Consider the following 25,428-nt stretch of genomic DNA (forward strand, 5'->3'; position numbering starts at 1 on the left):
AGGTGGCGTGGCGAGAATCTGTCTCCTCACCACGCGCTCTCACCACTGGTGTCCCCCAGGGCTCTGTTTTAGGCCCTCTCCTATTCTCGCTATACACCAAGTCACTTGGCTCTGTCATAACCTCACATGGTCTCTCCTATCATTCCTATGCAGACGACACACAATTAATCTTCTCCTTTCCCCCTTCTGATGACCAGGTGGCGAATCGCATCTCTGCATGTCTGGCAGACATATCAGTGTGGGTGACGGATCACCACCTCAAGCTGAACCTCGGCAAGACGGAGCTGCTCTTCCTCCCGGGGAAGGACTGCCCGTTCCATGATCTCGCTTCATGGTTGACAACTCCATTGTGTCCTCCTCCCAGAGCGCTAAGAACCTTGGCGTGATCCTGGACAACACCCTGTCGTTCTCAACTAACATCAAGGCGGTGGCCCGTTCCTGTAGGTTCATGCTCTACAACATCCGCAGAGTACGACCCTGCCTCACACAGGAAGCGGCGCAGGTCCTAATCTAGGCACTTGTCATCTCCTGTCTGGATTACTGCAACTCGCTGTTGGCTGGGCTCCCTGCCTGTGCCATTAAACCCCTACAACTCATCCAGAATGCCGCAGCCCGTCTGGTGTTCAACCTTCCCAAGTTCTCTCATGTCACCCCGCTCCTCCGCTCTCTCCACTGGCTTCCAGTTGAAGCTCACATCCGCTACAAGACCATGGTGCTTGCCTACGGAGCTGTGAGGGGAACGGCACCTCAGTACCTCCAGGCTCTGATCAGGCCCTACACCCAAACAAGGGCACTGCGTTCATCCACCTCTGGCCTGCTCGCCTCCCTACCACTGAGGAAGTACAGTTCCCGCTCAGCCCAGTCAAAACTGTTCGCTGCTTTGGCCCCCCAATGGTGGAACAAACTCCCTCACGACGCCAGGACAGCGGAGTCAATCACCACCTTCCGGAGACACCTGAAACCCCACCTCTTTAAGGAATACCTAGGATAGGATAAAGTAATCCTTCTCACCCCCCCTCAAAAGATTTAGATGCACTATTGTAAAGTGGCTGTTCCACTGGATGTCATAAGGTGAATGCACCAATTTGTAAGTCGCTCTGGATAAGAGCGTCTGCTAAATTACTTAAATGTAATGTAAATGTAATTTTAGAATTGTATTTAATTACATGGAATGTGTACTCTCCACTGCACATCTTGAGCCAGAACCTGCTGTATCCTTAACAGTTAAACATACATTTGTGTAAAATCATGTTTCTATGGGATACGGAGCAGTTCCTTGCTCCTCATCCCAGAAAAAAGACTTAACACATTTTTTTTAAATTATAAGATGTAATGCGGGAACACATTGTATCTTGCTTTTACTTTCTCTTACATTATCTCTACCGTGTGTGTGTGAATGAGTGCATTATCAGTGTTTATTTGAATTTATAAGTGATAGGGGGAGGTTCAATACGCCTGTAGAAAAGGCCCATGGAGTTGGTTGAATAATCCTTTAATTCATTGCCATTTACTCAGCTGGGCCAGGGCGCTTTAATTAGGTCAGGTGGAAATGTCCGACAGATCTCAACTCCATAAAAGGAGGAAATTGCCATCGCCTGATCTCGCTGCTTTCTCTTCCTTAACTCCATCTGATCCAGAAGTTCTGTGCGTCCATGAATCCACGTAAGTCCACCGACTCTTACCTTTCATCTGAATTATTTGTGGCGATCGGGAGAGTGGGCCATTCAGTTAATAGTTATTACCGCGGAGCACCGCTTGGAGCGCATGCTTCAAACATTGTGTAATGTGAATTGTCAATGATCACGTCCCTACGGATCCTCATAGGCCAATTATGCAATCGATATGGTTCATGTGTATTGAAATGAATTATATGTACACATGAAGACAATTGAAAGAGTGAAATGAGAAATGTCATTGTTTGCTAACTGATTGCCTTTGATAATGGGGATTATAGATTGTATGACCATTCACTGTTTGTACTCTTTCATAATTTATGATAAATAGTTACGAGCATTTTACGAAAAGGAAATGGAGGCAGAGAGGGAAGAATTGTCTCCACTGGAAGGAAGAGCGTCTGCTAAATTACTTAAATGTAAATGTAATGAAGAAGAGAGGAGGAGAGAGCAGCTGAGGGAAAGGTCTTGTAACAAAGGAAATATCCAGGACCTAAGCCTAAAGCAACAAAGGCTTCATCCTCAACCACCAGCAGCACCATAAGAACCAGGCAAGCACCTGGTTGTCTTAAGGATTATGTGGTCGAGTTTCCGACAAGCCCACCAGAGCTCAAAGAGTTGATGGATCAACTATACGTTTCAGCCATCAACCATCTCCTTTGATCCAAGGACTGGAAACTGCTTTGGAGCAGGAAAGTGGTTTACATGAAGAACCTATGGAGGAGGTAACTCCCACCGCACAGGTTGACCAGCTTCCTGAGGCAGGCTCCACTCACTCCTCGTCGAAGCACTCTAGACGGAGTGGGAGTTCGACCAGTGGATACCCCTTTGGAAGTGGCCATGGCAGCCGCCCATTCACTAGCCCTCAGCGATTCACAGACCGCTGTCCTACAAGAGAGGATGAAACTATTAGCTTTCAAATCAAATCAAATCAAATTTTATTTGTCACATACACATGGTTAGCAGATGTTAATGCGAGTGTAGCGAAATGCTTGTGCTTCTAGTTCCGACAATGCCGTGATAACCAACAAGTAATCTAACTAACAATTCCAAAACTACTGTCTTATACACAGTGTAAGGGGATAAGGAACATGTACATGAGGATATATGAATGAGTGATGGTACAGAGCAGCATACAGTAGATGGTATCGAGTACAGTATATACATATGAGATGAGTGTGTAGACAAAGTGGCATAGTTAAAGTGGCTAGTGATACATGTGTTACATAAGGATGCAGTCGATGATGTAGAGTACAGTATATACATATGCATATGAGATGAATAATGTAGGGTAAGTAACATTATATAAGGTAGCATTGTTTAAAGTGGCTAGTGATATATTTACATCATTTCCCATCAATTCCCATTATTAAAATGGCTGGAGTTGGGTCAGTGTCAATGACAGTGTGTTGGCAGCAGCCACTCAATGTTAGTGGTGGCTGTTTAACAGTCTGATGGCCTTGAGATAGAAGCTGTTTTTCAGTCTCTCGGTCCCAGCTTTGATGCACCTGTACTGACCTCGCCTTCTGGATGATAGCGGGGTGAACAGGCAGTGGTTCGGGTGGTTGATGTCCTTGATGATCTTTATGGCCTTCCTGTAACAACGGGTGGTGTAGGTGTCCTGTAGGGCAGGTAGTTTGCCCCCGGTGATGCGTTGTGCAGTCCTCACTACCCTCTGGAGAGCCTTACGGTTTAGGGCGGAGCAGTTGCCGTACCAGGCGGTGATACAGCCCGCCAGGATGCTCTCGATTGTGCATCTGTAGAAGAGTGCTTTTGGTGACAAGCCGAATTTCTTCAGCCTCCTGAGGTTGAATAGGCGCTGCTGCGCCTTCTTCACGACGCTGTCAGTGTGAGTGGACCACTTCAGTTTGTCTGTGATGTGTATGCCGAGGAACTTAAAACTAGCTACCCTCTCCACTACTGTTCCATCGATGTGGATAGGGGGGTGTTCCCTCTGCTGTTTCCTGAAGTCCACAATCATCTCCTTAGTTTTGTTGACGTTGAGTGTGAGGTTATTTTCCTGACACCACACTCCGAGGGCCCTCACCTCCTCCCTGTAGGCCGTCTCGTCGTTGTTGGTAATCAAGCCTACCACTGTTGTGTCGTCCGCAAACTTGATGATTGAGTTGGAGGTGTGCGTGGCCACGCAGTCGTGGGTGAACAGGGAGTACAGGAGAGGGCTCAGAACGCACCCTTGTGGGGCCCCCGTGTTGAGGATCAGCGGGGAGGAGATGTTGTTGCCTACCCTCACCACCTGGGGGCGGCCCGTCAGGAAGTCCAGTACCCAGTTGCACAGGGCGGGGTCGAGACCCGGGGTCTCGAGCTTGATGACGAGCTTGGAGGGTACTATGGTGTTGAATGCCGAGCTGTAGTCGATGAACAGCATTCTCACATAGGTATTCCTCTTGTCCAGGTGGGTTAGGGCAGTGTGCAGTGTGGTTGAGATTGCATCGTCTGTGGACCTATTTGGGCGGTAAGCAAATTGGAGTGGGTCTAGGGTGTCAGGTAGGGTGGAGGAAATTGAGCGTCAGATTGAGGAGGAACGACAGGCTGACGAACGATGTCACCAATTGGATGTGCAGGCCCGTAGAGCTCTACAGGAAAGGGAATTAATTGCCAAGGACCTGGCACAGCAGTGACGGCACCGTCAAGCCAGAAGGGAATTGGAGGAGGCACGGATGGTCTCATCCTTCCTGGAGAGGAACAAACAGGGAGTTGACGTGACCATCCCTCCACATGGACATGACCTGTCTGCCTTTCTTTCCCAACCTGCCCCTCTGGTACAGCATGGCACACAGTCCCCGGAGGCTCTTCCTTCATTAAAGACATGAGTAACCACCGCTGCATTTCGGTCCGACTTTCTTTCGACAAACGAAGAACGCCGTTACAGAATCACCCACCACACTCGGACCGAGCAGCGTGTTAACAGGCAGCAGCGAAGGGAGGACGTTATGGACAGCAGAGGCTTGGAGTATACATTTACATTTACATTTAAGTCATTTAGCAGAAGCTCTTATCCAGAGCGACTTACAAATTGGTGCATTCACCTTATGACATCCAGTGGAACAGTCACTTTACAATAGTGCATCTAAATCTTAAAGGGGGGGGGGTGAGAGGGATTACTTATCCTATCCTAGGTATTCCTTAAAGAGGTGGGGTTTCAGGTGTCTCCGGAAGGTGGTGATTGACTCCGCTGTCCTGGCGTCATGAGGGAGTTTGTTCCACCATTGGGGGGCCAGAGCAGCGAACAGTTTTGACTGGGCTGAGCGGGAGCTATACTTCCTCAGTGGTAGGGAGGCGAGCAGGCCAGAGGTGGATGAACGCAGTGCCCTTGTTTGGGTGTAGGGCCTGATCAGAGCCTGGAGGTACTGAGGTGCCGTTCCCCTCACGGCTCCGTAGGCAAGCACCATGGTCTTGTAGCGGATGCGAGCTTCAACTGGAAGCCAGTGGAGAGAACGGAGGAGCGGGGTGACGTGACAGAACTTGGGAAGGTTGAACACCAGACGGGCTGCGGCGTTCTGGATGAGTTGAAGGGGTTTAATGGCACAGGCAGGGAGCCCAGCCAACAGCGAGTTGCAGTAATCCAGACGGGAGATGACAAGTGCCTGGATTAGGACCTGCGCCGCTTCCTGTGTGAGGCAGGGTCGTACTCTGCGGATGTTGTAGAGCATGAACCTACAGGAACGGGCCACCGCCTTGATGTTGGTTGAGAACGACAGGGTGTTGTCCAGGATCACGCCAAGGTTCTTAGCGCTCTGGGAGGAGGACACAATGGAGTTGTCAACCGTGATGGCGAGATCATGGAACGGGCAGTCCTTCCCCGGGAGGAAGAGCAGCTCCGTCTTGCCGAGGTTCAGCTTGAGGTGGTGATCCGTCATCCACACTGATATGTCTGCCAGACATGCAGAGATGCGATTCGCCACCTGGTCATCAGAAGGGGGAAAGGAGAAGATTAATTGTGTGTCGTCTGCATAGCAATGATAGGAGAGACCATGTGAGGTTATGACAGAGCCAAGTGACTTGGTGTATAGCGAGAATAGGAGAGGGCCTAGAACAGAGCCCTGGGGGACACCAGTGGTGAGAGCGCGTGGTGAGGAGACAGATTCTCGCCACGCCACCTGGTAGGAGCGACCTGTCAGGTAGGACGCAATCCAAGCGTGGGCCGCGCCGGAGATGCCCAACTCGGAGAGGGTGGAGAGGAGGATCTGATGGTTCACAGTATCGAAGGCAGCCGATAGATCTAGAAGGATGAGAGCAGAGGAGAGAGAGTTAGCTTTAGCAGTGCGGAGCGCCTCCGTGATACAGAGGAGAGCAGTCTCAGTTGAATGACTAGTCTTGAAACCTGACTGATTTGGATCAAGAAGGTCATTCAGAGAGAGATAGCGGGTGAGCTGGCCAAGGACGGCACGTTCAAGAGTTTTGGAGAGAAAAGAAAGAAGGGATACTGGTCTGTAATTGTTGACATCGGAGGGATCGAGTGTAGGTTTTTTCAGAAGGGGTGCAACTCTCGCTCTCTTGAAGACGGAAGGGACGTAGCCAGCGGTCAGGGATGAGTTGATGAGCGAGGTGAGGTAAGGGAGAAGGTCTTCGGAAATGGTCTGGAGAAGAGAGGAGGGGATAGGGTCAAGCGGGCAGGTTGTTGGGCGGCCGGCCGTCATAAGACGCAAGATTTCATCTGGAGAGAGAGGGGAGAAAGAGGTCAGAGCACAGGGTAGGGCAGTGTGAGCAGAACCAGCGGTGTCGTTTGACTTCTTTTCAAAATGGTTGACGAAGTCATCTGCAGAGGGAGGAGGGGGGGGGGATTCAGGAGGGAGGAGAAGGTGGCAAAGAGCTTCCTAGGGTTAGAGGCAGATGCTTGGAATTTAGAGTGGTAGAAAGTGGCTTTAGCAGCAGAGACAGAGGAGGAAAATGTAGAGAGGAGAGAGTGAAAGGATGCCAGGTCCGCAGGGAGGCGAGTTTTCCTCCATTTCCGCTCGGCTGCCCGGAGCCCTGTTCTGTGAGCTCGCAATGAGTCGTCGAGCCACGGAGCGGGAGGGGAGGACCGAGCCGGCCTGGAGGATAGGGGACATAGAGAGTCAAAGGATGCAGAGAGGGAGGAGAGGAGGGTTGAGGAGGCAGAGTCAGGAGATAGGTTGGAGAAGGTTTGAGCAGAGGGAAGAGATGATAGGATGGAAGAGGAGAGAGTAGCGCGGGAGAGAGAGCAAAGGTTGGGATGGCGCGATACCATCCGAGTAGGGGCAGTGTGGGAGGTGTTGGATGAGAGCGAGAGGGAAAAGGATACAAGGTAGTGGTCGGAGACTTGGAGGGGAGTTGCAATGAGGTTAGTGGAAGAACAGCATCTAGTAAAGATGAGGTCGAGCGTATTGCCTGCCTTGTGAGTAGGGGGGGAAGGTGAGAGGGTGAGGTCAAAAGAGGAGAGGAGTGGAAAGAAGGAGGCAGAGAGGAATGAGTCAAAGGTAGACGTGGGGAGGTTAAAGTCGCCCAGAACTGTGAGAGGTGAGCCGTCCTCAGGAAAGGAGCTTATCAAGGCATCAAGCTCATTGATGAACTCTCTGAGGGAACCTGGAGGGCGATAAATGATAAGGATGTTAAGCTTGAAAGGGCTGGTAACTGTGACAGCATGGAATTCAAAGGAGGTGATAGACAGATGGGTAAGGGGAGAAAGAGAGAATGACCACTTGGGAGAGATGAGGATCCCGGTGCCACCACCCCGCTGACCAGAAGCTCTCGGGGTGTGCTAGAACACGTGGGCGGACGAAGAGAGAGCAGTAGGAGTAGCAGTGTTGTCTGTGGTGATCCATGTTTCCGTCAGTGCCAAGAAGTCGAGGGACTGGAGGGAGGCATAGGCTGAGATTAACTTGTTGACCGCAGATCGGCAGTTCCAGAGGCTACCGGAGACCTGGAACTCCACGTGGGTCGTGCACGCTGGGACCACCAGATTAGGGTGGCCGCGGCCACGCGGTGTGGAGCGTTTGTATGGTCTGTGCAGAAAGGAGAGAACAGGGATAGACAGACACATAGTTGACAGGCTACAGAAGAGGCTACGCTAATGCAAAGGAGATTGGAATGACAAGTGGACTACACGTCTCGAATGTTCAGAAAGTTAAGCTTACGTAGCAAGAATCTTATTGACTAAAATGATTAAAATGATACAGTACTGCTGAAGTAGGCTAGTATACGACGTGGGAAGAAATAGACAGGTGGGTGGCCGACCCAGAGAGAGTGCTGGAGCCCGCCTGGGATTCGCTGGAGTAGTGCGAACAGGGCTATAGGAGAATGGAGTCGGAAAAAAAAGACACAGCTGCGCAGAGCGAAACCCGAAAGTCACCCCCAAATATTTATTGGGGGAGGGCTCAGGGAGAGAGTAGCAGAGTCAGGAGTCAGACCTGAGCCTACTCTCCCTGTTAATCGTGAGGAGCAGCTGCAGTGGGAGAGGCTGCACCACTTGGAGAATTGGACATGGGAGGAGGAACTGGACGGAAAAGGACCCTGGGCTCAGCCTGGTGAATATCGCCGCCCCAAGGAGGAAATAGAGGCGGAATAAGCCGAGAGGTGCTGGTATGAGGAGGCAGCACGGCGACGTGGATGGAAGCCCGAAAAGCAGCCCCAAAAAATTATTGGGGGGGTTTAAAGGGAGTATGGCTATGCCAGGTAGGAGACCCCCCCTGCGCAAACTCCCTGTGCTTACCGGTGGGCTAGAGAGACCGGGCAGACACCGTGTTATTCTATGGAGCGCACGGTGTTTCCAGTGCGGGTGCATAGCCCGGTGCGGTTCATACCAGTCCTTCGTATTGGCCGGGCTAGAGTGGGCATCGAGCCAGGTAAGGTTGGGCAGGCTCGGTGCTCAAGAGCTCCTGCACGGTCCGGTCTATCCAGAGCCACCTCCACACACCAGTCCTCCGGTAGCAGCTCCCCGCACCAGGCTTCCTGTGCATGTCCTCGATCCTGTAGCACCATTTCAAGCACCACGCACCAGGCTTCCTGTGCGTATCCTCACTCCAGTACCACGCATCAGGCCTTCTGTGCGCCTTGCCTGTTCAGCGCTATCAGAGCCTTTCTCCTCTCCTGCGCTGTCGGAGTCTCCCGCCTGTTCAGCGCTATCAGAGCCTTCCTCCTCTACAGTGCTGCCGGAGCCTCCTGCCTGTTCGGAGCAGCCTGAGCTGCCAGTCTGCATGGAGCAGCCAGAGCTGTCAGTCTGCAAGGAGCTGCCAGTCTGCAAGGAGCTCATTCATTTGTTATTAAGTACAGCTGTTTTCTTATTTTCCTTGATCTTTGCTCAGCTCCAGAAGGTTTGCATTTGAGAGTGTTATTTATAAATTGTCATTTCACTGTGTGAAGTTGTTATTTCATCATCTTATTACTGCTAAGCAGCATGACTCCTGAGAGGTACTAACCAACTGTCAGAAGTGGGATTTGAACCCACGCCTCCATGGGAGACTGTGACCTGAACGCAGCGCCTTAGACCGCTCGGCCATCCTGACTACAGCACAGTAACTGGGTATTGGGTTAAAGAGTATGGGGTAAAAGTAGAAATAAGCACAGCCTTCTAAAATCACCACAGAGACCAGTACATGTATGCACGATATTGACTTGCACCTTCAATAGTCATTTGTTTTTATCAATGAAAAACTCCAGGATTTAACCTCAACATGGCCTTCAATGGGAAAAGAGTAGTAAATCGTCATTGAATGAATGCTAAACTGGCCTCAGAATATGGCCATTCTGATATAAAATATAAAATTCCTCAGATAAGACCGAAAAAGTGTCTGTAAATATCAGCAACCATCAGGGTAAGAGTGACAACAGGTCCACATCGGGGAAATCTTAACAAATGGCTTAATGGGTATTTTCAACGCAATCGTGTTATTATTTATTTTTAGGGTTTAACAAGGCAGCTCACCTGTGGCTTGACATTAGATGCGGCGACTTCGATTACCCTGCAGACGATATTTTTGTTCTTCCCGCCAATACTGACAATGACCGACGAGTTGTGCGTTCCGAGATGCTTTTTGTTATTTGCCTGTTTGTGGCCCGCCTGTGAAATTGCGTGATTCTTACAATTCTCTTTCAGCCTCTCATCAACTAGCTTTTTTTGCAGAATATTAAAAATATGATAGTTAATATGAGTAGTGAATAACTAAGTGTCATTTACATTACCTTAAGTCATTAATTTTTCAACTGGATTTTACAAAGGTGCATGACATGCAGGCGCTAAAAAGTTGCTAGGAGTGGGTTTCAAACCATGCCTATAGGGGAGTCTGTGACCTGAATGACTTAATGGTTATTTTCAATGCAATCGTGTTTTTTCTTTTTCTTTTAGGGTTTAATAAGGTTTCTCACCTATGACCTGTGGCTTGACTTAGATGTGGCCAGTTCGATTACCCTGAGTGTCTTCAGAATATGGCCATTTTCACATGAATTTAAAAATGCCACAGATAGGACCAAAAAAGTGTGTGGAGCTGTCCGTCAGGGTAAGAGTGACAACAGGTTTCCACATGTCAAAATTGGGGAAATCTTAGCAAATGGCTTAATGGTTATTCATGAGAATCGTGTTGTTGTATTGTTGAGTGTATCATGGGATCTCACCTGAAATCTGTGGCTTGACTACAAACCTGTAACCTATGCTACTGTGGCCTATAGAGCTAGAAGGATGGATAACCAGGTGTGTAAAGGTGTGAGGTGGGATAGATGGCCTGCAGTCCTATCCCAAATGGACAACTAATCCCTATGTACTTGTGGAGATCTGAGAGGATGTGATTGGTATAAGAAACACGACTAAACTTCCACCTCCGGAGGGGTCAAAAAAATTCATTTTCATTGTCAGCAGGATTCAAACCTGCACAGGAAGATCCTAATGGATTTCTAGTCCATTGCCTTAACCACTCGGGCACGACAACGTTGGCAGAAGAAAACAGGCTTCTTAGGAGTAAATGGGCCACCAGGCATAGCCTACAGAAAGTGATAATTTTACAACTGAAAGATAATGCAGTAACTCATTATAATGCAATAACATGAAATGTTCCCCTCATTCATTTGCTATTAAGTACAGCTGTTTTCTTATTTTCCTTGATCTTTGCTCAGCTCCAGAAGGTTTGCATTTGAGAGTGCAATTGGCATGCTGACTGCAGGAATGTCCACCAGAGCTGTGGCCAGAGAATGTAATGTTTATTTCTTTACCATAAGCCGCCTTCAATGTCGTTTTAGAGAATTTGGCAGTATGTCCAACCGGCCTCACAACCACAGACCACGTATATGGCGTCGTGTTGGCTGTAGGGTTACTGTGTGGACAGGCATAAGCTATGGACAATGAACACAATTGCATTTTGTCATTGGCAATTTGAATGCACAGAGATACCGTCACGAGATCCTTAGGCCCATTGTCGTGTCATTCATCCGCCGCCCTCACCTCATGTTTCAGCATGATAATGCATGGCCCCATGTCGAAAGGCCTGCATACTCACCAGACATGTCACCCATTTAGCATGTTCGTGTACAACAGCGTGTTCCAGTTCCCACCAATATTCAACAACTTCGCACAGCTATTGAAGAGGAGTGGGACAACATTCCATAGGCCATAATCAACAGCCTGATCAACTCTATGCGAAGGAGAAGTATCACGCTGCATGAGGCAAATGGTGATCACACCAGATACTGACTGCTTTTCTGATCCACGGCCCTACCTTTTTTTTAAGGTATCTGTGACGAACAGATGCATATCTGTATTCCCAGTCATGTGAAATCCATAGATAAGGGCCTAATGAACATATTTAAATTGACCGATTTCCATATATGAACTGTAACTCAATAAAATCTTTGAAATTGTTGCATGTTGCGTTTATATTTTTGTTAGTACACATTTGAGTGTATTGACTTACCTGTTTCACTGACGGCAGGGGTCTGGTTCTGGGAAGGTGTTGGAGTGCAGTGGTTTTTCTTGTTGACCTTCTTTGTACACTGGGTAACAAACAGTCATTTATACAGTAGGGGAAATTGCACACAAAAGGTATCAGTGTTTACCATCATACTGTATGTAATAAATAAAAATAATCTTTATAATTTGTATTTTGATGACATATGTACCTTTGGGTTGAGTCCACAGAGAGCGCTGAATCTTCCTCTCTTCTTTTCCTTTCTACCAGTTGTTGGAAGCTCAGAATTACCTACTTCGTCACTGCCAAGTGCATTGTGTGATGACAACTGGGTCATGGAGGGAGGTGAAGAGCTAGCCTCATTGCATTTAGTTAGTAGTTCCCTCGTTAATGATTTGACTAGGGCATCGTCAAATGCATAATCCGTTGACTTCATTGCAGCCTGGAGCATCTTCTCTGACCCAAATTCTTGAAGAAGCACCTTGTAGACAGCCTTGAAAATCTTTTTGATTTTCAGATTCTGGGGGTAGGCTTGAGTTGGTTCAAGGCCTGAGGTGCCACAGAACTCAAACAGAATCCTCATTGTGAGAACTCTTGATGTTTCACCAATGTCAGAGGATTCCAGTAATGTGATAGGGGTGTCAGAGGATTCCAGTAATGTGAAAGGGGTGATCATTGACAGCAATCTAACAATCAGTAAAAGTACCAAAGAGGTGTAGTTATTGCTAGTGGAGTCAAATGATGCATGTGTATCAGAGTTCATGGCTGATGGAGTTGATGGATGCACAGAGACACTAGACATCTCCAGATCTTTGTTGTCCATCTTGGATTACACCTCTCCTAAAACTTGAAAATCCACAGTTCCACCGTTGTGTGTGCTGCTGCCAGACAGAGAGGATCGTCAAATGCATAATTCATTGACTTCATTGCAGCCTGGAGCATCTTCTCTGACCCGAATTCTTGAAGAAGCCCCTTGTAGACATCCTTGAAAATCTTTTTGATTTTCAGATTCTGGGGGCAGGCTTGAGTTTGTTCAAGGCCCGAGGTGCCACAGAACTCAGACAGTATCCTCATTGTGAGAACTCTTGATGTTTCACCAATGTCAGAGGATTCCAGTAATGTAATAGGGGTGATCATTGACAGCAATCTAACAATCAGTAATAGTACCAAAGAGGTGTAGTCATTGCTAGTGGAGTCAAATGATGCATGTGTATCAGAGTCCATGGCTGATGGAGTTGATGGATGTACAGAGACACTAGACATCTCCAGATCTTTGTTGTCCATCTTGGATTCCACCTGTTTTAAATCTTGAATATCCACAGTTCCACTGTTGTGTGTGCTGCTGCCAGACAGAGAGGGTCTAGGCAATGATATGGCACTAGACTGACGGCTAGTGGTCATGAGAGCCGGTCTGTCAGAGTCAAGTGTTCCAGCATCAGTTGGGGACAACCCATTGATTATGTTCATCAACTTTGATAATTCTTCTGATGAATTGGAGGCAACAGAACAGGTATCCATGACCTGATTGACCATTATATTAGTTAAAAGGCTCTTTGTGTCACAGTAAACCTGTGTGGAACTAATGGAGATGGCAGAAGAGCTCGGGATAAGCCGACTTGTCTCCTGCAGAGAACCATCAGAGATGACAGTTTGGCAGAAATCGGATCCTTGTGATGGTGGAGGAAGCCAGAAGACAATCTGCTGTAGCAGACGTTTTATTGACTCCGTAGCAAAGGAGTACACAAGGTCAGATGGAAACTCCCTGGATTCTTCAGAAGCATTCAATCCTGTCTTCAGCTTCAAAAGAATAGAGTCAGACACGCTCTTGCCAGCTGGCAGAAAAAAAAACCTGGGGGTGTTGTGACTTTTTATGAGCTCATAAACTTTGTCAGTGAGCTCATGTGAGAAGTTCTGAAGACCGTCCCTGGGGCTGAGTCTCGCAAGTCTTCTTGTAAAAGAAGTCACATCATCTGCGGAGGCTATGTGTTTCGTATCTTCTCATGGAATGACCTCAATAACAGTGTCAACTATGGCAGAGATGGTTTGCCTTGTGTAATTTGTTGACCCTTGTGAATGAGTTGAGGAGTCACTCATATCAATGATCAAACTCCTAATGATAGGACAATAGATCTCAACAGGCCACTCATTGGGGACTGGAGTGCCTGGAAGAGACTTTGTAAAATCACTCTGGGACCCTATGGTCATGGCAGAGGTGATGGACAGGGAGGAGTTTGAGGAGGATGGCCGGTGTATCTCGTGTCCATCAGTTCTCACCATGTCAACATCCTCCAACATGGTGCCCACGATGGAACGAGTCGAGGCCTTTCTCTGAGGTGCTCATCCTCTCTGACATAGACACTCTCCTCTGGATTGTCATCAGAGTCTGACTAATTAAGGCTTTGGAATAATTTACCATGCTGGTCTGGCTGCCTTCCTGTTCACTGTAAGTCATTTGTGTAGAAGTAGCTGTTCTGCATATGGATTCGGCATGTTTGGGGGCCTCAACCACATTGTCTAGGAGGACCGGTTGTTGCTGGGCAAAAAAATCCTTGACCTTGGTGAACACATTGTTGAACAGGTTAACAGTGCCTGGCCAAATGATCTTTCCTTTCACATTGGCTCCGTTGTGAACACTGACAGGAAGGGTTGAAGCTGATAGGGATCCGTCTAACTGGCCAGACACTGAAGCATCAGACATTTTAGTCATCTGGGTGAAGCTATTAAGGTCTTTGGTGATGCTTATGACGATGTTGGATGCTGCAGAATTGGTGTGCAGAGAAGAGGTGAACAAAGATGGAGTTCCACTCTTCTGAAGGATTTTGACATCTCTATCATCACCTTCATTACTGGACTCTGCACAAATGTCTGCACTTCTACCATCAAGGCTGGTATTTACAATGCCAATTAACCCTGATTGAAGGATCCCACCAGCCATATATGAGGCTTTAGTTTGAAACTCCTCAGTACATAGTTTGTCAAAGGCTGTGGATTTAAGACTTCTAGAGGATGCCTCCCCCTCATCATTGTTGATCTCACCATGCAAATTGTCCTGTGTATTGACAGCATAGTCATCAACAGATAAATATGATTTGGAGGCGGTAAGGATGTCAATCTGAGAAACAACGGCATCCAAAAGCTTGGACAGGTCATCTGTATCTCCTTTTAGGCTAGAGAGGCATTTCTCCATGGATTCCTCAGAGTGATATACAGTGAGGATCTGACTAATGACCTCCTTGGTACAGGTTTGAAGGTCCGCTTGGATTTCAGGAGAATCAATATTACAAGTCACCTGAGAATCTAAACTTTCACTGGGAGCCTGTTTGAGAGTCTCATCATGTATTGGTGTAACACCATCAATGACCTTTACAGAGTCTTGGCAGGGAGCGAGAAACCGCCTCAGCATTTCTCGAAATCTATGATATATAATACGAGCAGCAGAAAGGGTGCTCACTTTTGAAATTATGAAATTTTCAAATTTTCAGAGTCATGTGCCTGCATGGACTGAACAATAGTCTCCACATCTGTTACAAAAGTGTCCAGCAATTTAGATGCTTCAGAGTCTCCCATTAAGCTGTTTGTAAAGGGGTTGACAGATCTCAGAGCTTCACTCACTGCCTTTCTAGCCTTTATCTGGAAAGACACACTGGAGAGTTTCTTCATATTTATAACTGGAAGACTCTGGGTAGATTCACTGTTGGTGGTGCTGTCCTGCAGACCAAGTGGAAAAGTGAGATGGGAGAGACATTGTTCACTGTCTAACAACTCAGATGGTGAGGTGGAACAAGAACTGGTGAAATCATTCAAGTCAGACATGATGCCATCCACAAATAGAATGGCCTCCAGAGACTCTTCAGAATCACACTCTCCAACAGAAGATGAGAACTTCTCCATCACCTCAGTCTTATACAAGACTAGAACCTGGCTAGCAATCGCTTTTGTGGTGTCAAGGAGGACTTGGTCTTGCAAATACTTTTTGAGAGCCAAGTGAGGTTTTGGGGTCTCACTTTGTCCTTTTTGTTCATTCATAGATGAGGGGGTTATTACAAGTGGTTTACAAGAAAAGGAGTCCGATGTGTCAGCCTCACAATTACTGGAATGATCGAAGTCCAGGCACAAAGTTGGAACCATTGTGAAATAATCTTTTGTGCTCTCCACAAATGTACTTGCGAGATCCCCTTTTTCTGGACAGGTAAGAATCCTCTTCAGCGTATTTTTCATGTCGTCGTAACAACCAACAGTGTAAGACCAGATCTTACTCTGATGGTTTTCAAGAAGAATCTGCTCACTCTGTGCAGGAGAGCAGGATGCCCTGATAGACTGGGTAAGATTGTCCATGTCTGAAACAAAGGTACTTACCAACTCAGAGGCCTCAGGGTCAATCATAAGGTCTCTTATCTCACCTATCCTAGGAGTTGGACTAGATGATGTAGTGCCAGAACAACATGATGTACAACCCCGGAATCTTTTAACAATCTCCCGGATCGATTCAGTGGCCTTGGTCTGAAACTCCTCAGTGAGTAGTCTGTCCATACTTTGTGTTGACAGATGAAGACTAGATTTAGCACCTTTGATATTGAGGTTGCTCTCTCCTTGTTTTAGCATCTCATCGGGACTTTTACAAGCTTCAAGCATCTTCATATGGTCAGCAACAAGACAAAGCAGTTCCCTCTTGTCGGGATAGTTTTCCTCCTTATTGCTGAAGTTCAAAACAGTGACACTGAGGGCTGTCATGACCTGTCCTGTTAAATGTGTCATGTCCACCTCAACACCATCCTCTCTGAGAACAACACTCTGCTCAACACCATCTCCTCAACCACCTTGGTGCTGGAGACACCACCACTGGCAAAAATGACAGGGGACATTCGCCCAGAGATTATGGAATTGACCTTCTTTGACACTTCTCCAACAATAACCCGGGATAGACTTTGAGTGTCTACCTGACATTGTTCAGCGACTCTTTGAAGGAATCCTGGACACCAGTGAGGAGACTGTCCTCAGTGATCCCCAAAAAGTCACTGAGTGGCTCAGATGATATAGACTCACCATCTCCCTGAGTATTTGGCAACACTGTCTGAGACCTTTGAGAATACAAAGCAAACAATACAGCATTCCATATTCAATAGTAGACACTGTAGTCACATTAATGCATAATTCAATAATCCGTTAAACTGGTCATTAAGAGTAAACTGTTATACAAATAAAACATATTTTTACAAAATGGGTTATGAATAGTTAGGTGAAACCGGTTTCTTTAGGAATGACTGAATATGCCCATTACGAGAGGAGCTTGACTTGGCTGTGAAAGACCTTGAGGATTTGCTGCTGCCTCTCTTGCGAACCTTCAGGTTTGTACTAGAGGATCTCTCTGATTCTGTCAGAGACTTGCCGGATACTGGAGACACATGGTTGTATATCCGTACAAAATGGAAAATTGCAGGGATGATGACCTCCAGGATGGCCTCAGATACAAACCACACAATATCCAGGCACATCTCTGCAAGCAATGCCCTCATCACCTGTAGGACCAAAACAGTGTACTCATAGCCGGGCTCTGAAACCAAGCTCCTCGAAGAGAAACCACACAATCTCACATATGTTCATGAGAATCATGAAAGTGGCATACATTGGAAAGCATGAAAAGCAGTAGTGTGTGATAATGTGGATGATACTGTAGATAGATACAAGGTTTGTATCTAATTTTCTTGAAACATCTATTAATAATATATCTATGAATAATCTTCAAGGTTAAGGGACTTACAGGGTCCATTCTGCCAATGCTTAACTGCCTCCATTGCCTTTCAGAGATAATAAGATGTTTTTAGCACCAAAAAGCACACCAACACACATACAATTTATAAAATCCTCCAGATGGCATTGCATTCAAATACTACAATAGAAGTTTGGACATACTCCTCAGTAAGTTTTTCCAGACACTGGATGATAATCGGGATGAAAGCATCCGGATCAATTGGCGGGAGGTCAAGAGCCCTGGTCTGACAGGCCCTGGAGACACACTCACTTAGGATCTTTTCATTAGATTGTCCCTGGTGAGATGTCCCCTGAACTGTCATCCCAGAAAATTCCACAGATGTAGAGAGACCTGTATCCAAAGCAGCATTCACCAAGATAAAGAAGTCTGAAAACATGTAACCTTCTAAGGCAATTATGTATTAGCCAACTTTGTGTACTTTGTGAAGTTAAGTACCCAAGAAAGTATAACATGTGCACTCTACTATCAGTCCTCTGCTCAATAGATGTCCATACTAAATTACATTTACATGCAAAAGGATTACATTCAGTGAAATTAGAGTTTAATTTATGACCTGCATCTGTATCAGTGATCTACTCCACTTTGTTTCTCTTGGTCCTCTTGGTCTAAAAAGACAATACAGTCAGTGATATACACATAGATACTGTATGAAGCCATTCCAATACAGCCCTTTGAGTAGAGCAAGGGTAAGACTGATTGTAGGGCTGTCCTCGACAAAAAAAAATCTTTGTCGACCCAGAGTCATCCTGTTCTAATGTTAAAATGTATTTTTCCATATCAGACACACCCTATGTGTTTGAATACAATCACCTACACAGGCACTGAGTTTGTCTGATGCTTTAAGCACACTGTTTGATTAAATAATTAAGACACACAAATGACTCAAGAAAGAGTCCGATGTTGACACTGTATTAAAATATGTTGTCTCGCTCTCCTCCCTACTTCAGCGAAAAGGAACCACATAACAGCAAGTGTTTATTGTGCTGTCAATGCTGAAGACGCAACATCATTTCAGCCATTTAGTTTCTTCCTCGTTTATGACTGAAAAGTTCTATTACCGAATTCCCTAACTTGTTTACAAAAAGCATGACCTATTTCCTCAGCCTTGCTCTCTTACTGTGAAACACGAAAGCATCGCATGCATGTGACAAATAGGACCTGACCTATAGCCTATCATAATCAAATCAATAAATTGGTTATAACAAACTCAAAACACAGTAATATCGACAGCTAAATGAATGCGGAGGATGTGAAAAATAAACGCCAAACGGATGAATGTTTACTGGTTGCTTAGGAGGGAAAGGGGAAGTCGGATCTGTGGAAGACATTTGACTTAGTTGTGGAAACTACTGGAGATCAAGAAAAAAGGAGGGTATAGGAGCAAGCTTTGCGTGAGTATTATGTGTGCCAAACAGTTGCTGTTACATTTACAATAATGTTTTTTCTGATCATTTGGAACAGTGTTAAGCAAATGTTTTAAGCAATACCAGTCTGTTCTAATGACTAAAAATTATGAAGCCATTATTAAAGCATAGCAAAGATTAAAAACAGCCGAATCTGTGAAATTGCTTAATTCAAAATTTTCCCGGTGCATGAGGCTTGGTGCTCACAGAATCAGTAGGCTATTAAACAAATACTCAAACAGGCAACATAAGCTATATCTGTCTTACTTCTGTATATATGTATGGACACACCTACTCATTCAAGGCTTTTCTTTATTTGTACTATTTTCTACATTGTAGAATAGTAGTGAAGACATCAAAACTATGAAATAACACATATGGATTCATGTAGGTACCAAAAAGTGTTAAACAAATCAAAATATATTTTATATTTGAGATTCTTCAAAGTAGCCATCATTTGCCTTGATGGCAGCTTTGCACACTCATTCTCTCAACCAGCTTCACCTGGAATGCTTTTCCAACAGTCTTGAAGGAGTTCCCACATATGCTGAGAATTTATTGGCTATTTCTCCTTCACTCTGTGGTCAAATTAATCCCAAAACATCTCAATTGGGTTGAGGTTGGGTGATTGTGGATGTCAGGTCATCTGATTCAGCCCTCCATCACTCTCCTTCTTGGTCAAATAGCCCTTACCCAGCCTGGAGACGCAAACCAGATGGAATGGCGTATCACTGCAGAATACTATAGTAGCCATGCTGGTTAAGTGTGCCTTGAATTCTAAATAAATCATAGACAGTGTCACCAACAAAGCGCCCCCACACCTTCACACTTCCTCCATGCTTCATGGTGGGAACAATACATGCTGAGATCATCTGTACACCTACTCTCACAAAGACATTGTTGGAATTTGGAATCATCAGATCAAAGGACAGATTTCCACCAGTCTAATGTCCATTGCTCGTGTTTCTTGGCCCAAGCAAGTCTCTTCTTCTTATTGGTGTCCTTTATTAGTGCTTTCTTTGCAGCAATTTGACCATGAAGGCCTGATTCACACAGTCTCCTCTGAACAGTTGATGTTGAGATGTGTCTGTGACTTGAACTCTTTGAAGTATTTATTTGGGCTGCAATGTGAGGTGCAGTTAACTCTAATGAACTTATCCTCTGCAGCCGAGTTAACTCTGGGTCTTCCTTTCCTGTGGCGGTCCTCATGTATTTCCATGTTGCAACTTGTTGGAAACTGTCCACAATGTTCATTTTATCTCAAATAGACAGCACTGCAAAGAAAATGGACATCCAGAGTGCATCAAACATGATTTAGAGCATGTTTATGGAAAAAAAGTTTTTTCTGTATTTCAATGTTGCAACTTGCTGAAAACTGTCCACAATGTTCATTTCATCTCAAATACGCAGCACAGCAAAAATTGGACATCCAGAGCGCATCAAACATGATTTAGACCATGTTTTTGGAAAAGTGTTTATTTCTATATTTCAATGTTGAAATTTGGTGAAAACAGTCCACAGTGTTTTCATAACATCTCGAATAAACATAACAAAAACATTATTTTATCCAGAGTGCATCAAACATGATTTAGAACTTGTTTATGGAAAACTGCTTATTTCTGTATTTCCATGTTGCAACTTGCTGAAAACTGTCCACATTGTTCATTTCATCTCAAATAGACAGCACAGCAAAAAATTGGACATCCAGAGTGCATCAAACATGATTTAGAGCTTGTTTATGGAAAAGTGCTTATTTCTGCATTTCAATGTTGCAACTTGCTGAAAAAGTCTACAGTGTTTTCACAACATCTCGAATAAACACAACAAAAAAATGTTTTATCCAGAGTGCATCAAACATGATTTAGAACATGTTTTTGGAAAATGGATCATTTCTGTATTTCAATGTTGAAATTTGCTGAAAATTGTCCACAGTGTTCATATCAGCCTAAATAAAGAGTACAGCAAAAAAATACATCCAGAGTGCATCATACATCATTTAGACCATGTTTTTGGAAAAGTTTTTTTTCTTCTATATTTCAATGTTGTCCACAGTGTTCATATCATCCTGAATAAACAGTACAGCAAAAAAATATATCCAGAGTGCATCAAACATCATTTAGACCATGTTTTTGGAAAAGTGTTTTTTTATATTTCAATGTTGTACACAGTGATCATATTATCCTGAATAAACAGTGCATCAAAAAAAATTACATCCAGAGTGCATCAAACATGATTTAGACCTTGTTTTGTACACAGTGTTCATATCATGCTGAATAAGTCAAACGACACTGCTGGTTCTGCTCACACTGCCCTACCCTGTGCTCTGACCTCTTTCTCCCCTCTCTCTCCAGATGAAATCTCGCGTCTTGTGACGGCCGGCCGCCCAACAACCTGCCCGCTTGACCCTATCCCCTCCTCTCTTCTCCAGACCATTTCCGGAGACCTTCTCCCTTACCTCACCTCGCTCATCAACTCATCCCTGACCGTTGGCTACGTCCCTTCCGTCTTCAAGAGAGCGAGAGTTGCACCCCTTCTGAAAAAACCTACACTCGATCCCTCCGATGTCAACAATTACAGACCAGTATCCCTTCTTTCTTTTCTCTCCAAAACTCTTGAACGTGCTGTCCTTGGCCAGCTCTCCCGCTATCTCTCTGAATGACCTTCTTGATCCAAATCAGTCAGGTTTCAAGACTAGTCATTCAACTGAGACTGCTCTCCTCTGTATCACGGAGGCGCTCCGCACTGCTAAAGCTAACTCTCTCTCCTCTGCTCTCATCCTTCTAGATCTATCGGCTGCCTTCGATACTGTGAACCATCAGATCCTCCTCTCCACCCTCTCCGAGTTGGGCATCTCCGGCGCGGCCCACGCTTGGATTGCGTCCTACCTGACAGGTCGCTCCTACCAGGTGGCGTGGCGAGTCTGTCTCCTCACCACGCGCTCTCACCACTGGTGTCCCCAGGGCTCTGTTCTTGGCCCTCTCCTATTCTCGCTATACACCAAGTCACTTGGCTCTGTCATAACCTCACATGGTCTCTCTTATCATTGCTATGCAGACGACACACAATTAATCTTCTCCTTTCCCCTTCTGATGACCAGGTGGCGAATCGCATCTCTGCATGTCTGGCAGACATATCAGTGTGGATGACGGATCACCACCTCAAGCTGAACCTCGGCAAGACAGCTGCTCTTCCTCCCGGGGATATGCCCCCATGAATAAACAGTTGACAACTCCATTGTGTCCTCCTCCCAGAAAGAACCTTGGCGTGATCCTGGACAACACCCTGTCGTTCTCAACTAACATCAAGGCGGTGGCCCGTTCCTGTAGGTTCATGCTCTACAACATCCGCAGAGTACGACCCTGCCTCACACAGGAAGCGGCGCAGGTCCTAATCCAGGCACTTGTCATCTCCCGTCTGGATTACTGCAACTCGCTGTTGGCTGGGCTCCCTGCCTGTGCCATTAAACCCCTTCAACTCATCCAGAACGCCGCAGCCCGTCTGGTGTTCAACCTTCCCAAGTTCTCTCAACCCCGCTCCTCCGTTCTCTCCACTGGCTTCCAGTTGAAGCTTTACAAGACCATGGTGCTTGCCTACGGAGCTGTGAATCAGTACCTCCGGGCTCTGATCAGGCCCTACACCCAAACAAGGGCACTGTTCATCCACCTCTGGCCTGCTCGCCTCCCTACCACTGAGGAAGTACAGCTCCCGCTCAGCCCAGTCAAAACTGTTCGCTGCCCTGGCCCCCAATGGTGGAACAAACTCCCTCACGCGCCAGGACAGCGGAAATCACCACCTTCCGGAGACACCTGAAACCCCACCTCTTTAAGGAATACCTAGGATAGGTTAAGTAATCCCTCTCACCCCACCCCCTAAGTTTTAGATGCACTATTGTTAAGTGACTGTCCCACTGGATGTCATAAGGTGAATGCACCAATTTGTAAGTCGCTCTGGATAAGAGCGTCTGCTAAATGACTTAAATGTAATGTAAATGAATAAACAGTACAGCAAAAAAGAAATATGCAGAGTTCATCGAACATGATTTAGACCATGTTTTTGGAAAAGTGTTTTTTCCTTTTTTTTGATGAAAATTGTCCACAGTGTTCATATCATCCTGAATAAACAGTACAGCAAAAGAAAAATCCAGAGTGCATCAAACATCATTTAGACCTTGTTTTTGGAAAAGTATAAATGTCTGTCTTTCAATGTTGAAATTTGCTGAAAATTGTCCACAGTGTTCATAACATCCTGTATAAACAGTACAGCAAAATAATTATATCCAGAGCACATCAAACATGATTTAGAGATTGTTTTTGGAAAAATGTTGCTGAAAATTGTCCACAGTGTTCATATTATCCTGATTAAACAGTACAACAACAAAAATACACTCAGAGCGCATCAAACATGATTTAGAGCTTGTTTTTGGAAAAGTGTTTATTTCTGTATATCAATGTTGAAATTTGCTGAAAATTGTCCAGTGTTCATATCATCCTGAATAGACAGTACAGCAAAAAAATATATCGAGAGTGCATCAAACATGATTTTGACCTTGTTTTTGGAAAAGTGTTGCTGAAAATTGTCCACAGTGTTAATATCATCCTGGATAAACGACTGCAAAAAAAATACATCCAGAGTGCATCAAACATGATTTAGTCCTTGATTTTGGAAAAGTGTAGATTTCTGTATTTCAATGTTGAAATTTGCTGAAAATTGTCCACAGTGTTCATATCATCCTGAATAAACAGTACAGCAAAAAAAATTACACCCAGAGCGCATCAAACATGATTTAGACCTTGTTTTTTGAAAAATGGTTAATTTCTGTATTTCAATGTTGTACACAGTGTTCATATCATCCTGAATAAACAGTACAGCAAAATAAAATATCCAGAGTGCATCAAACATCATTTAGACCTTGTTTTTGGAAAAGTATAAATGTCTGTCTTTCAATGTTGAAATTTGCTGAAAATTGTCCACAGTGGTCATATCATCCTGAATAAACAGTATAGCAAAACAATTACATCCAGACTGCATCGAACATGATTTAGACCTTGTTTTTTGAAAAGTGTTGCTGAAAATTGTCCACTGTATTCATATCTTCCTGTATAAACTACTGCAAAAACATACACCCAGAGTGCATCAAACACGATTTAGACCTTGTTTTTGGAAAATTGTAAATTGCTGTCTTTCAATGTTGAAATGTTGCTGAAAATTGTCCACAGTGTTCATATTATCCTGAATAAGCAGTACAGCAAAAAATATATATCCAGAGCGCATCAAACATGATTTAGAGCTTGTTTTTGGAAAAGTGTTTATTTCTGTATATCAATGTTGAAATTTGCTGAAAATTGTCCACAGTGTTCATATCATCCTGAATAAACAGTACAGCAAAATAAAATATGCAGAGTGCATCAAACATGATTTAGACCATGTTTTTGGAAAAGTTTTTTTTCTATATTTCAATGTTGAAATTTGCTGAAAATTGTCCACAGTGTTCATATCATCCTGAATAAACTACAGCAAAAACATTTACATCCAGACTGCATCAAACATGATTTAGACCTTGATTTTGGAAAAGTGTAAATTTCTATATTTCAATGTTGAAATTTGGTGAAAATGGTCCACAGTGTTCATAGCATCCTGAATAAACAGTACAGCAAACAAATTACATCCAGAGCGCATCAAACATGATTTCGACCTTGTTTTTGAAAAGTTTTTATTTCTGTATTTCAATGTTGAAATTTGCTTAAAATTGCACACAGTGTTCATATCATCCTGAATAAACAGTACATTAAAACAATATATCCAAAGTGCATCAAACATGATTTCGACCTTGTTTTTGGAAAAGTTTTTATTTCTGTATTTCAATGTTGAAATTTGCTTAAAATTGCACACAGTGTTCATATCATCCTGAATAAACAGTACATTAAAACAATATATCCAAAGTGCATCAAACATGATTTCGACCTTGTTTTTTGGAAAAGTGTTGCTGAAAATTGTCCACAGTGTTAATATCATCCTGAATAAACTACTGCAAAAAAATACACCCAGAGTGCATCAAACATGATTTAGACCTTGTTTTTGGAAAAGTATAAATGTCTGTCTTTCAATGTTGAAATTTGCTGAAAATTGTCCACAGTGTTCATAACATCCTGTATAAACAGTACAGCAAAATAATTATATCCAGAGCACATCAAACATGATTTAGAGATTGTTTTTGGAAAAATGTTGCTGAAAATTGTCCACAGTGTTCATATTATCCTGATTAAACAGTACAACAACAAAAATACACTCAGAGCGCATCAAACATGATTTAGAGCTTGTTTTTGGAAAAGTGTTTATTTCTGTATATCAATGTTGAAATTTGCTGAAAATTGTCCAGTGTTCATATCATCCTGAATAGACAGTACAGCAAAAAAATATATCGAGAGTGCATCAAACATGATTTTGACCTTGTTTTTGGAAAAGTGTTGCTGAAAATTGTCCACAGTGTTAATATCATCCTGGATAAACGACTGCAAAAAAATACATCCAGAGTGCATCAAACATGATTTAGTCCTTGATTTTGGAAAAGTGTAGATTTCTGTATTTCAATGTTGAAATTTGCTGAAAATTGTCCACAGTGTTCATATCATCCTGAATAAACAGTACAGCAAAAAAAATTACACCCAGAGCGCATCAAACATGATTTAGACCTTGTTTTTTGAAAAATGGTTAAT

At 44.5% G+C, this 25,428-nt stretch overlaps 2 non-coding genes across 2 annotated transcripts; both read right to left on the bottom strand.

The window, feature by feature from the left end:
- Window positions 1-9,071: 9,071 nt before the first annotated feature.
- trnal-cag lies at window positions 9,072-9,154 on the bottom strand. The gene has a single exon. It is a non-coding gene; the product is annotated as a tRNA-Leu (tRNA).
- A 1,334-nt stretch (window positions 9,155-10,488) lies between these two features.
- trnas-aga lies at window positions 10,489-10,570 on the bottom strand. Its single transcript has one exon. It is a non-coding gene; the product is annotated as a tRNA-Ser (tRNA).
- Window positions 10,571-25,428: the final 14,858 nt, after the last annotated feature.

Source organism: Oncorhynchus gorbuscha, linkage group LG11 (assembly GCF_021184085.1).
Source record: "Oncorhynchus gorbuscha isolate QuinsamMale2020 ecotype Even-year linkage group LG11, OgorEven_v1.0, whole genome shotgun sequence".
Lineage (NCBI taxonomy): Eukaryota > Metazoa > Chordata > Actinopteri > Salmoniformes > Salmonidae > Oncorhynchus > Oncorhynchus gorbuscha.